The sequence below is a fragment of the Scophthalmus maximus genome, chromosome 14 (genome assembly GCF_022379125.1).
Source record: "Scophthalmus maximus strain ysfricsl-2021 chromosome 14, ASM2237912v1, whole genome shotgun sequence".
NCBI lineage: Eukaryota > Metazoa > Chordata > Actinopteri > Pleuronectiformes > Scophthalmidae > Scophthalmus > Scophthalmus maximus.
In genome coordinates this window covers 18,081,386-18,104,955 of record NC_061528.1, presented here as the reverse complement: position 1 = coordinate 18,104,955, position 23,570 = coordinate 18,081,386, and the positions used below count along the sequence as shown (strand labels likewise).

General features: G+C 41.6%; 1 long non-coding RNA gene across 2 annotated transcripts; it reads right to left on the bottom strand.

Annotated features, from left to right (window-relative positions):
• Positions 1-19,907: 19,907 nt before the first annotated feature.
• LOC118283147 lies at positions 19,908-21,424 on the bottom strand. 2 transcript variants are annotated; one of them, XR_004784438.2, is made up of 4 exons: positions 21,344-21,424; positions 20,816-20,974; positions 20,465-20,510; positions 19,908-20,170 (listed from the first exon to the last, which is right to left on the bottom strand). It is a non-coding gene; the product is annotated as an uncharacterized LOC118283147 (long non-coding RNA). The 2 variants fall into 2 exon arrangements; XR_004784437.2 differs by having other exon boundaries at positions 20,816-21,396.
• Between the last annotated feature and the right edge of the window lie 2,146 nt (positions 21,425-23,570).

Genomic DNA, 23,570 nt, shown 5'->3' with positions numbered 1-23,570 from the left:
CACTGCTTTGTGTTGGGTGCAGATAGGGCCCTTTGTGTCGCCTGACGGAATTCATCAAGACTGCGGCTGGTTCGATTCTTGGCTTCTCTTCTTCAAAGGAAAACAAAACCAGAAAAAAATATGAAACGAGTGAAAGGCCTTCTAGGGAAATCCTTTATTACACATCTTGTTTTTTCAGGTAAATGGACCACCTCATTGTCAGTCCATGGCGTGTCCGTTAGTAGATGTTGCACTTTGTCCCTGAACAGAATCCAGCCAGTGATGATGTTTCGTACAAAAGGCCTTTGCTGTTGCAGTTAAGTTGTGGTGAAATGTAATTTCTAGGTGACGGGGCGCTGAGGAATATAAATCATATTATCTTTCTCATTGTATTTGTCGTTGCTGAAAATTATTCATTTATACTTCATTGCATCTTTACACAATTTAATAAATGTCAGGTCAAAAAGACCTCCCCGCCATCTGTACCCTGAAGGTGCACTGCTCTTCTCTAATAGTAAAGCCAGTTCAGGAAAATGTAATTGGGTTTTCTCTCCTTTTAAACTCACATTCAGGTCATTTTTGACACTAAAGGCCACAGGAGGTGTCAAGGGTCTATGACTCATGCAATATTTGTATTTATTTATTGTAAATTGTAAGATCTAAATGCACCTTCAACTCACTCTCCATCAACCCAGGAACACATTTTTTTTCTAAAGAAATACTGGGTCCTTTAAAATACTGGGCACATTCCAAGTACAAACTTGAAATGTGTCCGTGGCACTGAATATCAAAAACTGGCATGTATCGCATGCTTGGTCAGTCTAAGCTCAGTAAATGTGCCAGTTTATGTTTGATGATTCTCCATTCTACAGATGGAAATATTGAAAGAAGACGCAGGCATGCCAGTTGTACAGGATGAGCAGTTCTTCATTACTTTTTCTCCCAGGGTTGCTGAGTACATCAGCAGCTGATCCCGAGTTAACTGCAAAGCTAGAGCAAATTTAACAGTAAAGGATTTGTACAAGGCACATCTACATGACTCATAAAGACACGTGAGGGAGAAGACAGATCAGCAGAGAGCTGGGAAGCGTGGGGGACGGTGTGACTGTGAACTGCCCACAGCCACAATGACAGTGACAGCTCAGGCTACAGTTTACTTATGTACTACTTTCTTTTGAGTCATATTCAGAAACCCTGGCGTGTGGGAGTGGGATGCATCTGTCATTGATCACGCTGAACACATCTACAGTACGTCTCAGCCAAACCCCCGGTGGGAAGAAAGAACGTGAATGTCGGAAAAAAATGTGTTTTGGTAATAACTCAGCAAGTGACAAACTCAGACACGCCTTATTTTCATTTGGGATAAAGATTTTATTGTATTTGAAAAGAATTGCTTTGGAAAGATGTAAATTTCATCTTTGTGCTTGGTTGACACGTTTTAACAGCCGAGTGATTTTTCAAGCATCGCAGTGCATAACATCTAACCATTTTTGGCTAAAAGTCAAATGTGAAAACACTAGTATCCAAACTTCCATGACCAATGAAAGAATAGAAGAAAAAAAAAAGGCCATTTAGCTTAGTTTGTTCCTTGGCTTTCCCTTCAAGATTTTCTGGCAGATTATCCAAAAAGCTCACAAGAACAGTCCTTTCCCTACCACATGATATAACTGCCAAATTGCAAGTAAATCCCGCGAAAAAACACTAACCTGCTTCCCAAAATCTGCTAATTGTCCATTTGGTTAAAGATCTGGGTAAGCACTGCTCCCTCAGTGAGCACAGTTCACACCCACCCACAGATGTCTTGAGTGAGATCAATGCAACAAGCCTAGAATTGCTTGACAGACAATATTTCTGAAGGCACGTTCTAAATAAAGCTGAAGCGGCTAACGGATAAAGCAAAATGAGGTTTGTCCTAGGTAACTCCGACACCATGTAGCATGCTTTATACAGGAAATTTGTTTTCTTTTAAATAGATTCCGTGAACAATAAGCTTGTAACTGTGAGCGTCAGATGGGCTGTCACTTTGGCGAAACGCAGCTGGTACGACAATGTTCTGGATGTAAGAGTTACTAATTGCTGTGGCAAAGTGCTACAAGGGAAAAATGTGGAGGAACTATGTACCATCCCTTCATTAATTAACTTGAGATCTAGTTTGTGGTTACCAAAGCAAAAAATCCAACTGAGTAAAAAATGAAAGAAAAAAAAGTACTGTCTCTGTTGCGTTTTGACACAGTGGGATGTAATTAAGATCACTGCGCGCCAAATACAGGCTCATTGGAGGTGATGCAGCTGAAATGCGTAATGAGCAGAAAAAGCATCTATGCACTTAATTAAAGACAAGCGTTTGGTCTCCCTTAAGCATCACTGTCACATTTGAATAATAATGCACAGACTTTAAACTAAAGTTTAAGGTCTGTGTAAAGACGTGTAAAAAAAAAAAAAAGAAAAAAAAAGCGTTCTGAGTTTGTTACACCACAGAACAATGTGTTCTTAAACACATAGCCAATTCTTTTTTTTAAACCCAAACAAGCATTTAAAATGAGTTTTCATGAAAATAATAGTTTGTATTCGCTGTACTGAAACACTGGGGGTGTTTGCTGGGCTACACAATGTAAAATCAAGTAGGAGGGGTTGCACCGCCTTCAAAATTTGTTGGAGTGACTGTGGACAAAGTTACACTATAATCATAGCATAAGCACACAAAGAAACGTTCACTCATTGGTGGGCACGGGATGCCGATGATGACACAGGAGGATGAAGTCCAGGGAGGGGGGAGACATGTCCCGATTTACCAATAACAGCGGATTATGAGTGGTTTCGGGGTGAAAGTTGGTAAAACGTCCCCATTTTATATGGTCGCGATGCTTTTCACAAGATCAATCCACCTCTTCTTCATCTCATCTATCCATCCATACATCGTCTACCGCTTAATCCACTTAGGGGTTGCGGGGGGGGCTGGAGCCAATCCCAGTTGACATTGGGTGAGAGGCTACACCCTGGACAGGTCGCCAGCCTATCGCACATACAGAGACGGACAACCATTCCACACATGCGCGGGGAGAACATGCAAACTCCACAAAGAAAGGTCCCGGCTGGTTTGAGCCGGAACTCGAACCCAGAACCCTCTTGCTGTGAGGTGACAGCGCTAACCACTACACCACCGTGCAGCCCCTTTTTTATCTCATCAAATTTAAATAAGGAGAGCGGTTCTGAAAATCCTGGCATCCAGGGAAGATGAGTTCGCCAGACAAAGGTGTAGGGTTAGCTAGCAATCCGTTGACTGTCATAGGCGTAGGGACACGTGATCCAGCCGAAGAATCACTGATGCTAATGTTCTCTAGTGTATGTAATCTTATAGTTAGAGGGAGGGATTTCTCTAAGGATGGCTCCAGTGTGTCATCGAGTCGCGACCTTAAAACGTCCTGAACGCTTTTGTGTTCAGGACGTTTTAAGATCGCAATCATGATTGTTTAATCCACAATTCATATATACAGTTTACAGTCTTGTCACCGTTTCTGTACTTTAATCATAATTAATTTCCTTTGCAAAGTCTTCAAAAGAGTTCAAAAAGTAATTGTATTTGTACTGTGTGATGTCATGCAACAGGACCCATGTACAGTGAAAATGCTTAATTCTGATTGGCTGGCAAGTGTGAATATCATATAACACTTACGACGCAATGTCGTTTGGAGTTTAGCTCCTGGTGTGGCAGTATAATATTTTGGTGTGCAAGCACTGTGTGTGAGCACTCAGCAGTTCTGTGGCTAAACATCTGTGTTGAGGCTGACACAGGATTGAAGCTGCTAACCTCACTATACCTTTGAAACAGGAATATTAGATAGATATATAGATAGATAGACTTCATTGTCATTCCACATGCACCAGATAAGTGCACATCAGAATGAAATTTAGTTGCAGCTGGCTCAAATGTTATCTAAAAAATGTGAAATATATATTACACAGGAGTCAATCAACATAGCAATATACTGTATGTTCTTCTCTTTCATTCAGATCAAGTTTCGGCACAACAGTAATTTTAGGTACAGAGACTGCTCATCTAAGGGGAACTAGAAAATCTGAAGATTTTAAGATTTAGAAAAAAAAACTATTCATCTGAACTAAAATAGGAATTATATGTTCAAACATAGCTAGAGTAATTCAGCAAATACCTCCCATCATCAAAATAATGCTGATAAAATGTTTTCATTGGCTCAGAAGAAATATGATGATCACATCACACTTACATGAATATTTTGTGGGTTTCAGGACTAAAACGTTAGGTATGATAGACATGTGTTGAGTGTGAGTGAGTTTGGTATTTTCCTTATTTAGGGAGTTGATTTTGAGAAGTCACCTCCAGGATGACTTGATCGTTCTCCTTGACCTTTTTTTCCCCCCACTGGGGAGAAGGTATGTGGTTCAATTAGCCGTGAATGTGATGGGGATAAATTACATTATATAAATGATGTACTTAGCCCTGTGGCCCTGTCTGAGGTGACTTCTCATTTTACACAGTGCCTATGCGAAAGAAGCCTGTGGTTTGGGAGACGGGATGAACTCCAAACTGCTGAAAACTTAGTAGATATCCAACCTGGTATTTGATCAGCCTCCTCAACCATTTATTGACCAGTGTGGTAGAGACAACTGACGCACTGCTGAGGGGGGAAAAAAACCAACATTTTTTTTGTGCTGTATGGTTGCAACACACTACATATTACATACACACAGGTTACTACAGTACTTGCTGTTATTTTATGTGAAACACAATACATCATAATTGTATTTTTTTGGATTCATCAAGCGTTCATCAAGTGGCAGTTACAATCATACGTATTCTTATATAAAAAAAGGAACAAATAACTATGTAATTGTTATCGTAAGGCTCTGATTAATCCACACTTCTTACTAAAGGATGATCCCTCAGGCCTGTGTTCCCTCAGCCCTGTGTTCCCTCAGTCTTTTGTTCCCCTCACCCTCACCTTAACACAGGGCCTAATTTTTATGCGGGGGAAATTTAATAGAAATGAGGGAACATAGGGATGACCCCATTTCAGAAGAAAATCCTGTGACTCCGTTTTCTGCAATCAACATTGGGCTTTTTTGTGACCACTTGCAGGTCCACATTTGCGATTTCATCAGCTCTGAAAGGTCAAAATGTCAGTGATTAATTTATTGCTCATCACACTACCAATAAGTCGGCAACAGGTGGTGGTTTTGGCTCCACAATCCGGTCAAGTTGAAGGAAATACGGTCACAATGTCCCTTTTGTTCCTGACTTATGGCGTCACGTGACTGCCAGACAAGAACCTCATGAAGCTGAACTTTTGGATGCATAATGTTATCACTTCATTATCCCTATCATTTTATCCTATGAGACAACTTTGTGTGAAAACGTGTCAAAACGATCTCATTAATTCTCGAGTTGAGTCCACAAATAATGTTTTTTTAATACAAAGAAACTCCCTTGAACCATTCCTTGGATACTGCATTCCGAGAATAGGATGGAGATAGTGTGAACATAGAAAATACACAAGTAGCCACGACTGTCCCTGTCACCGGGGCAACAGTAAGAACACTGTTTCACAAATAAGATAAAGTTAAAAAAAAAAAAAACATTTGAAAAAGAAAAAAACATTTTTTTCCTCCTCTGGCAAACAATTTAACCATTTTCTTGGGTTTCAACAAACTGTGTGAGATAATAGGTAAGTAACTTAACAAATGTCTTCTAAATGGCAAAGTGAAAATACATTTAGCGATTAATTACTTCATTAGCCTGCTGCTGTTCTAATTATTGCATCAATAGTGCTCGTTAAATGATCTTGACCTCCACATTTTCTGTCTTTGTCAGCCTTTGTCTTAATCCCAAAGCCACAACTCCAGCTGCATGTAGAAGTAAAGTCTCACACACGCTAACACACATACTACACACACACACACACACACACACACACACACACACACATAGTGCTGGACAGAAAAACTGACAGCTCATTACATGCTTCAAAATGGAGTTCAGTTCTGTGTGATCCATTAATCTGTCCTTTGCGTGTGCCCAGCCATTTCTATTTTCTCCTTTTGAATAGAACAATAGCATCAGTGCCACAGGATTCATTACACACAATCAAAAGCAAAACCTTGGGGCCCATTTATTTCAATCTTATTAACATTACCACTATTATTAATATGCTAGGCTGCATGTGTGACGCTGAATTGAAACGTTCATCAAACTCCCTCACGGCAATCAACCGGCTCTTTGTGTTGCATATACTGAAACTTTTAGACGGGTGTGTCGCGTTGTAGGTGGGGAACAGAGAACAAATAATTCATTTAAATTCGATTTTTTTTTTTTTTTGCTTAGGAAGGAGCCAGTTGGGGGCATCTGGTAAGGATGCCAACTGGGCGCCTCCCGAGGGAGGTGTTCCAGGCACATCCAGTTTGGAGGAGACCTCGGGTAAGACTCAGGACTAGGTGGAGAGATTATATCTCCACACTGGCCTGGGGACTCCTCTGGATCCCCGTCAGAGCGGAACACGATGAGGGAAGCAAAAAAACGAAAAACAGACCCGAGAAGCAAAAGCAAACTAAATCGATAAATACAACTAAGTGTGCCGGTGTTAACCGAAACTAAACGACGGAAAAACCACAAAATCAAGCTATTAACTGGGTTCAAAAGTTAATCAAAAGAAGACAAGAGACTTAGTCACAGCCTCCTGAGTGCAGAAAGGAAGAACAGCCGCACACAGCTCAGATGCTGCCAACACCACGGCCCGCAGGCTCTTTCTTTTTTTGGTCTCTCTATCTCCACTTCTGTACGAGTGTTGATGAAGGATGCAGTCAACCATCTTGCACAGGAAAGACGATAGCAACACCGCAGGTATAACCCATGGCACAAACGTAGTCCCTTTACTTACTGAAGGTCCACACTGTGTCGGGTGTTTGTATTGTTACAATGCTCTTGACGAGGACTGTGTGTTAGTTGGACCAGGAGGAAGCACGCGTGAAAAATTATTTATCTGCGCAATCCGCATGTGTCACTGACTTCTTAATTATAAATTCATATATTTATTATGGTCTGTGACTCTCCAGCAGCAGCTCGGGACATAATTAATTAACCGACCCGGAGGGGTCACGAGCCTTCTACCGCCAGGTCAGGTCAGGACTTAATTAGGAGGCAAAATGCAGATACAGTGATGCCGGCCTTACTCCTAACGACTTTCAAGCGATTTCACTGTCGTGGACAAATTGCCATTGTCGGTATAAAATCATGAGCGTTTTTGCTCGAGTTGAGTCGCGCTCCCGTCATCGCGATCATTTGGTGTAAGGTGGCGCTCTGAGCTGTTTTAAGTCGGCCGTTTTCTCGTCTTGACGCTGCGATAAAATCAGCCGTGTTTGATATTATGGTAGGTTTTTAGTCTTCGCTCACGCAGGTGGTGACGCGAACATTGTCTACAACCAATAGGTGAGCTCCTTCCAGAACCAAACAGGAAGCAGAAAAGCTTGTAGGGGACGGGGAATGCATGCTGCAACATCGCATGGAGACATCACAGGGGACAGAGCAACCAGGTGGTTTCGAAACCGTGGCGTTCGAGGCTTTCCGTAGTCTCCACATTCTGCGGCGTCTTCTCTTATTCTTGTTGGCTCATATTTTCAGTGCAGACCAGTGCACACACACTAGGACACCTAGTGGCTAAAAGCTGCTGTTGGCTAGACTGCGATTAAAAACTCTGTGACTAATGACAAATTGTCTTCAGATGTTAGAGGGCGTCAGACTGAAGTCATTTCAAAGTCTTTTCAGTGTCTTTGTTGTATACTAAGTATCGATGATGTGAAGATGTATTGAAGAGAAGTCCGCCGACACCGTCTTGATTGTATATAAAGGTTTATTACAAAAAGACCAGCATCGATTACAAGCACTGCAGAACTTGGAGAGTGTCCGGCCAAAATGACAACCCTCCCGACTCTTCTTGGGGGTTACCTTTATAGGTCCGTTGTTTACTTGAAAAAGACATCTGGTTAAAGTTATATTATGTAAGACAAGGAATTTAAAGGGGGCCATAAGGAAAAGGTGAGGGGTCACCAGAAGGCCCCTAACTTGGCATTCTAAAGAAGAGATAAACACATATGCCCTTCTCATTCCGTAGATGGACGAAAAGACACTACATCTTCTCAAAGTCGTCTAGTGTATTGCAGTCATATGTTGTCACAACTTCAGCCAGGTATTAGTTCTTTCATTGTCAGTTTCATGTTTTTGCCAAATTATGCTTCTCATACACTAGACGACTTTGAGAAGACGATGAAAAGACTTTTAAAAGACTTAAATCTGACACCCTCTCACATCTGAAGACAGTGTTTTCATTAGTCCCAGAGTTTCTAGTCGCAGTCTAGGATTTTGCAAAGACTGGAGGGTTCTTGCAGCGTCACTATTTACGAGACTGCAACCCATCATGCTCCTGGTGGTGGACGTTTTGCTGGGTGCGTTGTGTCCGCTCACGCAACCAGGTAATTTCGATTCCGCGGCTTCATCAGAGTCCCCGTGTGGTGTTGCATCATGTATGCCCCTTCACACTTTTCTACTTCCTGTTTGGTTCTGGAAAGAGCTCACCTTATTGGTTTTTAGACAATGTTTACGACACTATTTGTGTGAGCGAAGACTTACGATAATATCAAACACGGTTGATTTTATCGGAACGTCCAGACGAGAAAAAAGACTGACTTAAAACAGCTCGGATCACCGGCTTACAACTCTTGTGTCATTTCAGACTCTGCCGCCTCACCCCACCCCCATACTCACCTGCTCCTCATCAGCCCCTCAGTATAAGTACCAGCCCAATTCCTCTGTTTTTCCGCCAGGTTGTCTGGTGTGTTAACCTTGCTCTCCAGCATTCTGTCATCCTCATCCTGCCTGTGTGTGATTTGACCCGCCTCTTTGGACTTTCCCTTTCGCCTGCCCCTACTGGAATCCTTTCCTCCGCTGATTGACATCCGGGTCTGACCTCTGTTTGATTATAAAACACGGTTCCTGCACCTGAACTGTCTTTCTTTGTGTCGTGCTATTGGGTTCTTGCCTGCCACTTTGTAAACCTGGAAACAGACGGGGGAGATTTGTCACAGTATATTCTTTCTACATTGCCCATCTACACCACTATTTTAAGATAAATACGTTTTCTGTGTCTGCGCTTTTTGAAGTCATAATATCTCAATTTTTTTTTCTCCAAAGGGAAGAGTGAGAAAGCGTAAAACAGCCAAGTCGAGAGCTAAACATGTAACCTTTGACAGCACAGGGGAGCTGCTGATTGGGTGATAATGCAGTAGAAGATCATTTCTCAGCCGGTCAGGTTTGACAAGTGTGTGAGCGTGTTCGTTAGCCTTCAAGTGTTCTGACCCTGCAGCGATCCCCTTGGATCGTTCACGTAATTAATATGACCTATAAGGACCTGGCCTAATTGCTTTTGGATCACGTTTCACAATTCACATTCCATCGCGGAACATTTCCCAAAATGCTTTGAATCAATGGTTTATATTCCACTCACAGCCGCTGTGGTTCCCATTCGTTTCTGACCGATATGATAGATGGATGGTTCTGATTGTTCTGATTGGACCCTTCTTACCAGCTTATAACACATCCTATTGATTATGGACACAGAATATTCAACAATTTAATCAGCAATCTTCTTTGAATAATACTTAATTGATGTATTGAGCTATAAAGGATCATTTTATTCACTGATTATAGGTTAACATTTCTATAAAACAAACTACATGATTGATTTGACTATTCAGAATGTCAATTGAACTGTGAATTGTTTGTTCATTTAGAGCAGAAATACACCATTACAACATAATTGAGTTCTGAATGGGATGAGCACATACAGTATTTCAATGAGACTCCTGACTCCACCATTGTTCTTTGAGCTTCACCGCAGCCTCCTTCAGCACCTGCTTGTCGTGGTGACTCTCTCCTCAGCAAGCAAAATGCTGCTCAGTCTGAGGATGGCCAGTCAAGGATATTCCACCAGTTCACTCTGAAGAGCTCTTTGGCTGCTTTGAGTGCAGGTTAAGGACTGTTGTCCTGCTGAATGATGAAATATGAGCACACCAGAGGGAATCCATGGTTACCTCTGCGATCTTGAGTAAATGTGTGTCAGTTCCACTGGCAGCCGTACACACCTGAGCTGTAACAGAACCTCCATGTTGGACAGGTTTGGTCCTTTATATATCCACACTTTTCTCTTTCCATCATTTTAATAAAGTTTTTTTTATTTTTTTATTTCATTGGGCCATAGAACTAAGATCCAGAACTCTACCAGTATATGTTGTGCGTCTTACAATCTGGCCATTCTGTTGCTTAGGTTCAGTTGTTTGCTTCTTGTGGTGAATCCTGTGAATCCATTATATCATTTTCTTTTCATACGCAAGAATTGTGCTCTGTTAGCACAAGCTCAGTCAACCAGTTTGCAAAAAAGTGTGTGTAGATATATGTATATATCACTTAAAGGGGGGTTAAGCGATGTTGGATAAAGATTGTTGATATTAGAACTAAATAGACAAACAATGCATCCTCAGAAGCTCCCCTGCTTTAACAGTGCTTTAACAGTGCTGTTAAAGCAGTGTTAAATTCTCCTGAATTTTTCAAAACGTGTGGTGGATTACAGTCGCTTACAGTCCCTTTAACTCTGAGCCACATGTAAGCTCTTCTCTTCGTGAACTCAAATTGTAAAACAAGACACAGCTGCCTAAGATGCATTTGTCCAGTTACTTGCAATTTGGGCAATGTGTGCTTTAACAGAGTTTTATATTCCACACACTTCTTTCTATTTTGACACAAAAATTCTCAAATTACCCCTGAGACTTGAATCAAGTAACCATTATTTTATTTTACGTTGAATTTTCCAAAACACATAGCCCGGAGAAGAAGAAAAAAAAAAGAGTAAGTTTGCAAATACTTTTGAACCTCTGCAACCTCGCTCAGCAGTGACCCCAATAACCCAAAAAGAAATGCAATGTGGCTCTCATTAATCAGACACCATATTTCTCATCGCGGAAAATATCCCCCCAAGAAATCATATCCACAGATGTTAGTATGCTAACATAGCCACGACAGTGGTTCCATTTCCCATTTCCTTTTTCATGGCTCCCAGTACAGAAAATGTAGTATCAGATCAGTGTCTGTATACAAAGTCAACACAACTCTGCTACGATAAAACAGCAAATATTTGTTGAAAACTTCCACATCCATGTAATAAAAATACTCAATTAAATTTTTGGCTCTATATACTGAGATAAGTAGGAGTATGCTCTTTATAGTTACAGGAGAGATGTACAATTAAGGTGAAGAAATAAGTTCAGACAGGCTGTTTGTAAACATACCTGGTACAACAAATCACTTGTTTAATCAGTTGAAGTATTACATCACCAATATTGATCATTGTTTAAATAAGCGCACAGCACAACAGCTCCCAAATTCAAATAGAGGCAATATTAGCCAAAGGATCCTCAACTCCCTATCGGTGAATCTCCATTACACGCGTACATCCCAAACCATAACACACATCTGAAAGTGATCTCTGTGCCATTTTTCTCTGATGCAGATGCTTCTCTGTCACCAGACATTTAGTAGTCATGTGGACACGCTCGTTCATATTCGTGGCAATGAATCAGCCCGCAAATGTGTGAGTCATGGCGTGTCAGGCCAGATGGATGGTTAGCTAAACAAACACAGACAGGCCATTAAAGCCATGGATAGATGGTTAGACTGACGAATATGAAGACAGACACGATAAACAAAACGAAACCCTTCGCTGGGTTCATGTGAATGTGGCTAACCCCCCCCCCAATACTGTAAGCACTGGGAAAATACAGCCAGGCCAAAGAGAGCAGTTTCCTGCTCTACTCAACTTCAGTGTCTAATATTCAAAATGATGCACTGATGCAATTGATATAATTTCTTAATGAAGCTGCAGAATCTGCAGAGTGATAGCGACAAAAGGGCAACGGGCTGTGGTGGTGCACCGGCTCGTGAACCGCATGCCGAGCTGTAACACTGGAACAGAAATGATCTGCGTTCCAGAGCGTCACTTACACCCAGACACGGCTCATTAAATGACCACCTTCTGTATTCATCTTCCTACTTATTATGAGGGGCAACATACAGAACAGGAAACATGGGGATGTTCTGTATGTGCATGGGACTATAAGACAATAACAGCAATGAAACCTCAATATATTCTTTGTCAAAGCCCTTATTGTTAACATAAAGACTAAAAAAACAAAACAACCGACAACCCAGAATAACTTGCACAAAACAACATCTTGGAGCAGTTCTAACTTCTCACCACCCGATGACCGTGAGCATTCTACTATCTTGCGTCTTCGCCTTAAGATTTTGGACCGCTTTTCTCTGGAGGGAACATATCGGTGTCCCTGGTTTGCTAGATGTTTAAATCTCATTTACTTTGGCTCTCCTATTTCACATGGGACAGGTAGGTTATAAGGAGCTTGTCTGAGACTGTTCGCTGGAAACAGCTTCTATAGCTTTACATGGTGGGGGGGAACCGCTGGGACTGAACCAACAGACCAAAACAATTAGATGAAAGTGGCTGAGAGCTGAACAGAACAAGCTGCAGAGCTGGGGGTTGATTCTCCGTGGAATCAGCTATAGAGGCAAACCTTTCCCATCATGCTGGGCAGACTCTATCATTTTTTTGGGGCCAGATTTTTAACCCCCAATTGCCCAACTTTAGAATTATGCTGAAAAACCTGCCAGTTGTCGTTTGATGTTCATTTTGAAGGGGGGGGGGGGGGGGGGAAGACATGACTAATTGAGTCATTAACGTTCCGTCTGCTGTACGATGGTTTGGTTGGATGTTTGTAATGTGAGATATTTTAGTCAGCTGTCGTACCGTTGGAGCAGTTCCACAGTCTGTCTTCCATAGTGGTTATAAAAAGAAAAATGTAAGGACTGTAATGATTTAGTTTTACTGGAGCACAAACTTACAAGTGGCTAACTGCAGCCTTGGCTGCAAAAGAGTCGGCGAGAATTCTCCACATTTTCCCAGTCCCCTACTGGTCAATATTTATCTTTTTCTTTTGTACACATGTACTTCTTTTTTACAATTTGAAAGACACGGCCATCTTTGCTGGACTTGATTGGAATCGTCTATGAACCAAACGGTCTAGCGATTCTGTTTACTTGGAAAGTCATTTGGCCAAAATATTTTTTAAAAGGCAAGACATCAAATTGCCTTTGTGATAACTTTCCAGATGTAAAATCGCAATTGGCCACTTGTCAACGCAGGTACGCCGGTGTCTGGGTTGCTCTGCAATTACACAGCCAAAACACTAGGTGGCGGTGGAGTATCTAAGTCACTGTGTGTCGGAAATACAGAAGATTGTCGGATGAGATAATGTGCACGGTCTATTGAGCTGGGCGAAGCCAGAGGAGGGTGAATGTTACGTGCTTGTCCATCCATGGAAAGACATGGACGACACACTACAAAGCTGAAAGATCTGTTGTTTTGTCAGGCTATGTTGTAAGCTGCATGGCTAGCCACGGCATCGAGTCAAGACGTATAAATTGGCCTTTGAGGCACTATTTTATGGCTGCAGGTTAAAAGATACAAGAACAGCTTAGCTGTAGAGTGCACAGGTTTGTGATTGGATGAAACTAATAAGGGGGATGAATTAGGCTCAATGACAGATGATTCAAACCAAAGTTCACTTGGCTAATTGAACAATAAAACTGAGCAGGAGAAAGAGAAAAAAATAAAGACCTTTTGAGGTTTAAAGGAGCTGAGTAAATGAAAGGTACAACATAAGTACCTTACTGCACTGAACTTCTAAAAAAAATTTATTACACTTTGATTTGTAACATTTGCAGTAAAGTGCAATGCACAGTATCTTGGCCTCTCTTACATTTTTGAAATGCAGCAACTTATAACTTCCTACCTTATCTATGGGCAGTGTCCACCGGTCCTCAGTCCTGACCTGACCTTAGTGCACCTTAATGCATCCAGTTACTCAAAACACCATAGTAACAAATGAGTGTGATGGACTGAACGTTCTTGAATGCAACCCTGCTGCTGCCGCACAGCCCTTCTCCCTGTGTGGCCTTGTCGCCGCACGTGCAAGACCCCTTCTAATTAGTGCGGTCAAAGGAAGAGGAAGCACATATACAGGCAGTCAGCTCTGGTGTGAGTGGTCAGAGACAGGGCATGAGTGTAGCAAAGAGCATTTAGATACGGCACGGGGCATATTAAGACATGGTGAGCATGGTACAGCAGTCCTGGGGCCTTATTATTGATACTTAGTGTAGGATCCATACAAAAGGTTTTTTTTTTCGTGCACACAAAAGAAAAGACATACACAAAAAAAAAGTAATCAGACCAATAAAACTGTCCGCATGCAGGCGTCCGTGGAGTTTCCCCTTTATAAAACAAGGTCAACCTGAAAATGTGTGCACTTTTGCTCCTTTCAAATGGACATTGGTAGACATGGGAAGTCGCTTACACACTCGCAGCTTGGCGTTCAAGTGGTTCAATTGTGAAGCGAGAACACTGCTTGGGAACTGCAAAATGGACGCATTACTGTCAACAGCCAGAAGCTACAGAGGCTCAAAATTGAGCAAACTAGCAGGCAGGCAAGAAATACAAAGGCTTTATGACACGGGGTAAAGACGAGCTGGTTGGGAATATCACCATTATCCCGGGGTGTATTATCAAAATTACAAAGAAAATACAAAATAGGACTAAAATTACAAAATATGAACAAAAGCATCTAGCGAAAAAATAAATGGCATCTACAGGCAATAGTCACTTACAAAGTCATCTAAAACATCTTACGCGCCGTTTGTCTCCAAAATCCAGCACATGTTTGTGTCACTGTCACAGTCGATTATAAACGGTGCAGGTGGTGTTGGGTGAGGTGCCTGGAGAAGGCAAAGTGTTGCTGGCAGCCCTGCTGTGTCTCCAGTTCGCCACGTGCACCTGGTGCCTGTCATTTTACCTGCTGAAGCGATGATTTCTACAAAATAATGCACGTGAAAAAACCAAATTTCAATTGCATTTGGCAAAGTGTGCACAGTAGGAGATTTTGTTTGGTTTGATGCAATTTGATGTTTATTTCATTAATGTGGGGCCAATATCAGGCAAAGGCGAACCTGACGTTTCAAAATCTGCCAGCTGATGCATCCTGGCATTACCCTTGGCGTTCTAGCCGCACTGTGGCGCGCTCCACAATCAAGAGCTTCAAGAGCTCCCTCACAGAGGAGGGGAGGGTTTGGGAATGTGGAGATGAGCCGGTGACAGGTGCTTAATTACTCGATAGTAACTTTAATAATGAATCACAGCTGTAAATACTAAATATTTGAGTTTTGTCCGCATCTTTGAGAATAGTTTATAAATATAATAACTATTTTATAAGCACAACGCAGTATAAAACAGCGCTCCCTGAGTTTATAATTTTTTTTATCACATTGCGGATATCACAAATGCTTATGAGTTCAATAGGAAGTGACATTACACCCATAAAAAGGATCATCATGAAATCTGCCTTCAACTCTCTTCTTCACCATTGCTGTCAAATTTTTCTCCAAACTGTCTCCAAACTGTTGCCAGTGTCATACTTTCCGTACATGTGCACACAGTTCTTACATGCGCCCGTTTCAGGGCCTGTTTTGTGCCCTGACAATGATTTAAATCAGGGCCCCTGCTCAGTCACACAAGATGAAATCAATCAAATTTTTGCTTTGATGCTTTTTCAAAGTTTTCAAAGTGAATTTGTTTCCAGGTCTACAAGGGGCAATTTTCCATTTCCTCAGACTCTCACTTACAAGCGCGCCTCACTATTTATGGATCATCTGACTTACTCTGCCTTAATATTTCTACCCACAGTATGTCTTCAGAGCAGCTGGAACTGAGTTAGATTCACCATGAGGGGTACAGCAATGTATAAGGCTCCAGGCAAGCTACAGGTTTCTTGACAGTTATGAGGCCCTAATAGCCCGTATGCAATAAAGGAGGAAGTTGACAATCCTTGGGGGAAGAGGCAGAGACCGGCAGGAGAGGGAAAGAGACAGGGGCAGTATAATGAGAGGAGAGACAGCAGGAGTGCTCATGATGACGTCCTGCAGAAGACGCTTTGGTGGTAGTCAAATCTCCGCACAGTTGTTTGCATGCATTCCATATCGTATTGTTCTCCTCTGCATGTCTCTGCTGATATTGTGATTTTTTTTCTAGAAAATATGTAGAAATCGATAGTTCCCATCCCCACAGAGAAGATTATTTTATTCTTCTTCCTTTTGATCACGCTATGATAAACAGAGGGCCACCCATTTCAGATAAGCTACTATATTTCTCATGCGTCACAGCAGTGTGTTAAGCTATACGCTAATGTTAATCTGACTTGCTGGATGTACACTGGGTATAAACCTGCCATTGGGCACCTATTTTCTGCGGTATTCTCCTCCCTTGCTATTTCCAGCCTGATACTGTAAAATCCCCTTCGCCACAGAAAAACCACCCTGCAATCTAACACAATGAATGAAAGTTTTCATGAATATTTAGATTGAGCAATCTCACGGTTGCCATACATCCTTTACTATTTATTGGTAAAGACATTCTCTTTGCGGGGAATCCACCATTGTAATGACAGTGCTCGTCTCCCCACATGCAAAATGTTGCCATGCCGTCCAGACCAGATCCTGGCACAGCCGCCTGTTTTGCATCCTCAACTTCCTTTTCTGTGATTTGACTTTGGAAAGAAAATGTGGAATGGATGAAGCTGCATTTTAGTTATGTAGCTGAGACCATCTTTTGCCGGGAAGGCGGGTTGTAAAATCGCAAGTCTGGCATGCGGCTGGATATTTTGGCGTGGTATGGCAGGTTAGTGGGTTTTGCAGCATCACAAGATGAATGACTTGGCTGAGGAACTGGCACTGGTGTTCTAAAGCACAGGATTCAAGCAGGTTAGCGAGAATAAACAAATTAACTTAACACTAGATCACTACTCAGAGGCCAAGCTTGATGATGTGAGGTGTGGAGGACACACACACACACACACACACACACACACACACACACACACAGACACACACACACACACACACACACACACACACACACACACACACACAAACGGACAGACCAGGAAGGACAGGCCGGGGAAAACAGGGCAGCAAATGGGAGAAAACAAACTCGTAGCTAGAGCCGTGTCAAGCTTTACTAACTTGTTAATGTTAGTCCTTTGGTTGTTTCTGGTTTGTCATATTTTAGTTCTGTAATACTGGATATTGTTATCGCTGGGCAGACCAACTGGTGCTTCTACAGTAGATGTGATATTATCATCGTTCAACACGTAGTGTGCAGCTGTGGATGCAATGCATATGGATGAATGTTACTTGCACACTCAGCTGTCAGCTGTCCACTGTAATAGCCTCGGTTATGTCCCTTTGATTTGCCATTATGTAATTTTGTTCACGCTAAAAATTATCTTCTCTGACCTCATATTAATCTCTTCATTGTATATTGCCTAAAATCCTGTATGTTGACCATTTAAACAAATGTTTTCACAGTAATGTCGCGGTGGGACCATACCCATCTTTGAACTCTCAACACCTGTGAAGATTTGTGACTGTGTCTGGAACAGTTGAGGTGGTGTCCACACACAACAGGCAAATATGCACAACATTATCTTTGTGCAGGTTCCTGTCACAGTTGGTGTCTCCAGGACTACATTTTCCACCGATGACACACACACACTTACAAGCTGGAAGCCATGCTGTCGCAGGTCGTAAAAATAATATAGTAGCATCAGTACTTTCACTGCTCAGATAGACTAAATGGAACTCTACACACTGGGGCAACTACTGCTTGACTTGATCGATATGAAGAGCACTAATAGAATTCATCAGGCACTAAGGCATACTGTACCGTTTGCTCCACTATAGAGCCGTAAGAGGCACAAACATCAAAAGGTAGAAATATGCAGTGAAATGGCCAATAAAAAAGGTGTCACCCAGAACTAGCACGTTAGCTTTTTGAAGAATGAAAAGTGAAATAATGAATTCATCCCAGAGTGGTGTAACTCCATTTTATATCCATTAACAAGGCCCTTTCATAGCCAGAGACTCCATATCAATTTATTGGATAGTTTAATGTAATAATGCATAATGCAAAAGGATTAATTGGGAATGGCTGCACCAAGAAGGGACCAGTGCATTAAGGAGCTACTTAGAATCCAAGAGGATTTGTTAAATGGTCCTTCAGTCTTGAGATAGTGACAAATTAATAAAGTGGTGCACAAGAGAGACACATTTTGGAAAGTGCATGACTTTATTAGAGGATGAATCCGTTCAATGTTTCTGTTGCTCAGATATGAATGGATACCAAGATGTTAAAGGTGTCTGGGAAAGCTCAAATAGGAATAGTGAGTGCGGAGCCCTGTTGCACTACATTTAAGGGATATTGAAACAGTTTGGTGGCACAAAGGAAACTGGAAAACCTTCAGCAGATGTCAACGTTTGATTTAATTTATTAACAACCTCATTAAGAGGCTTATGAAAATGATTAACTGAGATTGCATTTTATATTGAAATTATACAGCATACGGCTCGGTAAAGCAAAGTCTATCATATTCCAAGCCACATTGCATTTTTATGTCCGCATCATTACAAATGCCCCTTTCAGGTGGGCACTTCAGCTTGCCATCCTTTGTTGAAAATACATTATGTTTTTGACCTCTGTCGTGCACGCTCAGTTGTGATATTTTTATTACAGGTGGATTCCATTATCATAACACATTTAGTAGACTGACAGTTTTTTTCTGGCTGTTAAATACTGATAAAATTATTACATCTACCTTTTTCTTTGTCATTATTTTTCCGCATCTTGCCATTCTACATGGGACTCCTAAGAAATAGCATTCCTCAAAATTCTCATTAACATTATTCTGGCAGTAGCCATTGTAATGGCTTGGCCTCTCATTAGTTTGACTCCATTTGCCATGGGAAGTAATAACTCAGGCCTAAAACACATCGGGCCATGGTTAACACCCCAGTTGGGCATACTGTGAAACCCAGAGACTGGTTTGGAGGATTTTAGTTTGGTGCATACCTCAAAACAATTCTTCGTCACCGCAGTGCAATTAACCTCATAGTCACATCCACACAAAGTGCAATTGAAAACCAAAAGCACAATCTTGACCCTGACAATTATTTGCAAGTGAAATAGGGTATGTCGGGGGAAAATTTCAAAGAAAAATAATGGCAAAATGAATTACATGGGTTGAGGGCACAGAGAGTAAAACAAAAGCCTCACAGAAGAGAATCTGATTAGGGCACTATGATTAATTTGTGAGATTCACTGGGAGCTGCTGCATGTAATCTCGGGTTAATTACTTTGAGTATTTATCACAAGTAGCACACTGTAACCACAACAATACAACAAAGGTTACAGATGTGTCATTGAATATGAGTTATGGATGAGCTACTGTAAAACATGTTACGATTAAGATAAGATGGCTGCATCAGTGTCATCAGTAGCCATGCTTACAGCTCTGAGAGGGTTATGGGCACCGTGGCGCTTTGAGTTGAAAAATCTTTCATTAGCTTGTTACCATGCTAATATTTGCAATTTAGAACCAAAAGCAAAGTACAAATGAGGACAATAGGAATACTGTTAGTTTTGCAGGTACTGTATATGTTAATAACTCAAAGTATTAGGAAACTTGTTGACCTGATTATTGCACTTGACTGAAGAGCTAATTTCCAGAGCCATGCTGTTGGGGCGGCTGTGGCACAGTAGGTAGAGTCGGCCATCCACTAACCCGAAGATCGGTGTCCTGTAAAATGCTTTTGAGTGGTCAATACGACTGGAAAAGAGCTATGTAAATATAGTCCATGGTCCATTTATAAGCAACACACACAAACAAGCATGCACGCACAACTGATTTAATACTCCTTTAACATCATTCTAGGCTAAACACTGTGGGAAATGACTGAGTTGGTCAGAGAGCACATCATACCAACATCTACATCAGACTAGACAATTTTTTTCCTTCATCTGTCCAGTGTTGGTGAGTCTGTGTCCACTGTAGCCACAGCTTGCTGTGCTTGGCTGACAGGAGTGGAACCTGATATGGTCTTCTGTTGTAGACCATCCACCTCAAGGCTGGGTGTGTTGTGCTTTCTGGGATGCCTCTGCTCACAACAGTTTAAAAAAAGTTACTGTAACATTCCTGTCACCTCCAACCACTCTAAATCTTTTCTTATGACCACTCTCATCAACAAGACATTTCCACTGCTGCTCACTGGATGTTTTCTTTTTCGTTTTCCAATTTTAAATTATCTCTAGATATAAGATCCCTGGAGATCAGCAGTTTCAAACTCCAACCAGCTCATCAGGCGCCAACAATCATTCCAAGTTCAAAATTACTGATATCACATTTTTCCCTATTCTGTTGTTTGATGTAAACATAAAATGAAGCTCCTGACCTGTATCTGCAGGGCATTATGCCCTGCACTGCTGCCACTTGCTTGTCTGATGGGATAATTGCATGAATATGCAAGCGTTCCCAGTAAAGTGCTTGCTGTGATTAACAGAGATGTATTTACAGTATGTGTAATCCAGAATATATATTTACTGTGAAATATGGGATGAAGAATAACATAAATATGAATTATAAAACGGGCACCTCAAATCAAGCGATCTGATTGGTTTATAGCCGTGGTATGAAGAGCGTATATAACGGCTATGACATCGAATCAGTTTGCACAAGTCTGTATAACTCCGCGACTGAGGAAGTAACGACATAAGTAGACATGAGTGAAGTTGAGGAAACTTACGAGAGCTCAAACCACACGGTGAGGTTGAATGGTTGTAGTCTTCGCGTGGGCTTCTGCCCTCAGTAGCCTGCAAACTTTAATTGCCGGTGAACCCAGCTACCGTCTCGCAGCCTTCTTTCTGAGGAACGCTACAGTGTGTTGCATAGCAACCGCCGTGCACTGTGCAGGCAGCAAGGAGGGACTACTTTTTGTATTTGTTAAAAAAAGGCCTTTTTGACGAAATAAAACAAATCAAATTGTAGTATGTCTATTACTTTCATTTTGCCATACATGTAACCGTTTTATAAAAGTGATAGCTCACTTCAGGCCATGATATACACTCATTATATCACAGTTAAGGGGGTCGCCGCTTAACTGTGATACAATGAGCGTATACCACGGCCTGTCGTGAGCTATTGCTTAAATATATACATGAGTCTTTACACTAATCCTGATGATCATTACAAACACACAAGAGGGAGTTCAATGATCACGAGTCCATATTAAATATGAGGAAACAGAATCTGATACAGTAATTACAAACTTGACCTTTTGGCATTGATTTCGGAGCCGTTTTCCCAAACCGCAACGATTAACGTTATACTGACTTTGAACAGATCATGTCCGGTGCATTGGAAGAAGAAGTTACCTTGACACATTTTGCTGCAATGAACAAGAACTAGAACAAAGAACAAAGAAATCCTTTGATGATCTAACAGCATGAGGGTCCTCCAGAGAGAATCCTCTTTGGCTAATGCATCTATTCAGATGTTGGTCCCCCCACTCTCATATGCTGATATACAAGGGTGCCCAATGTATGCACTGGAGTGTTTTTGTTACACCCAACAGGGGAGGATGTGTGTACTTGCCAGGCTTGTAATGTGGGTGTCCATGTACATGACAGTATTCCACAGAGGCGAAGTGGTTTACATGGTAGCCATTAATCCATCTGTGTGGGAATTTGCAGGTTAAGGGAAATTAAAACTTTAAATTGTCTGCAGGTGCAAATGATCGGACTGTCCCGTGTGTGAGTAATGCTGCATTCATGCAATGGCAGTAGAATGGGAAGAAAAGGAAAAACTGCTGCTAGTCCATCTTGGGAGTCTTCACCCATTACCCCCCTGCCCCTGCATATCTCCTCACACCCATCATCCCCCCACCACTCCTCCTGGTCACACACACACACATCTCTCATCCACCTGTATTATTGTCCACTGCAACTAAATCTGTATAGTATGTTCATATCACCTCAATAAGTTATCGACCTGTACATTTGTCCATATTCTGTATATTCTGTATATATCTGTTACCTAGCATAGCATGTTCACTGCACCTTAATCTGTATATTATAGTCTGTAGAATACACTTATACTTATATTTATAGTATTTATTTATATTTATAGCATCCCATTAATCCTATCTGTAAATTCTGTAATTACTTTTGTACATAGCACAGACTCTTGCACTATCTGCTTATTGCACTTCTGGTGAGATGCCAAACCTCATTTCGTTACTCTATACTTGTATATGTGTAATGACAATAAAGTTGAATCTCATCTCATCTCATCTCATTATTCCAAGGTGGCTAGCTGTAGTGCGCTAACCATTTTCTTACAGGAGAAGTTATTTGTAGTCTGTAGTTCTTTTCAACAAGGCGGAGACATTGTTGACGATACAAATCCCAGACAACCAACTCAGAAGTCGGAGACTGCCTGCTGCTAATTACGATAAAATCAATATCACATGAATGCGGCATTATCCGCATGACAGCATGGTTACCTCTGAACAAGGATAGGCATCAGCACCACGTTACCAAATTGTTCTGCATTCCGTGAATCGCAATCATATGCTATTTTTGGCAAGGATTGGATGATTAGATGAGAAGATTGATACCACACTCAAATATAGTTGTTAAAGGGTCAGTAAGCAATTCTAAAGCAATACACATTTTGTGTAATCAGCGAACATTTCCTCGCAGCCCGCTAGCTGTCAGTTCTGTGTGTGACGGAAAAAAAATTCGGGTTTTCGGCACAACCCTGGCTCGAAAACAGAACAGATCGTCCAGACCCCACCACACAACACTGTGTCAGTTTGTAATCATCACGTGTTAGCGGGTGGCGCTACAGAGCAGTAAAACCACAACAAAGAGAGAAACAAGGTTTCCAAAATCGCTCACTGCCCCTTTAAATGTGAGTCTACATCAGGAGATGATATGTTTAGCATTAGAATTGGAATCGGGGATACAGTTAGGTTCAACTAAATAACAAAACATGCCTTCAGCAGCTTTTAACACAAGTTACCTTCACTGTAAGAGCTAAGCACTACAGTAGAAGTAGCAGGGAGGGGGAACCTCTGGCTTCTGGTGATCTTTCCAACACGCCAGACAATGTTTACCGTAGGGAACCGCGTGAGGGGTTCATCCGTGACTTGATACCGGTCGGTTGGGATGCTTGTGCAGAGGGTGTCGGGATGAGGGGGGAACTGAACCTCTGCATGTGGCGAAGCTCCTCACTGGCAGCTCAAACACACAGCTGGTGACTCCATGTGTGTCAGAGGGGACATGTGGCTGTTTATATTCTCACCGGGCCAACAGTGGGAATCAGCGGTGACAAGTGTCGACAGAAATTCCTCTCTCCAAATTGTGAAAAGGGGCACTCATATCACAAGCCACAATTAAATATTTCAGTGCCACAATAGAACTGTTGATCATCATTAGATTAGTCACATTTACACAATAGTGAAGTGTACATTGACATGAACTTGAGTTTTTATTACA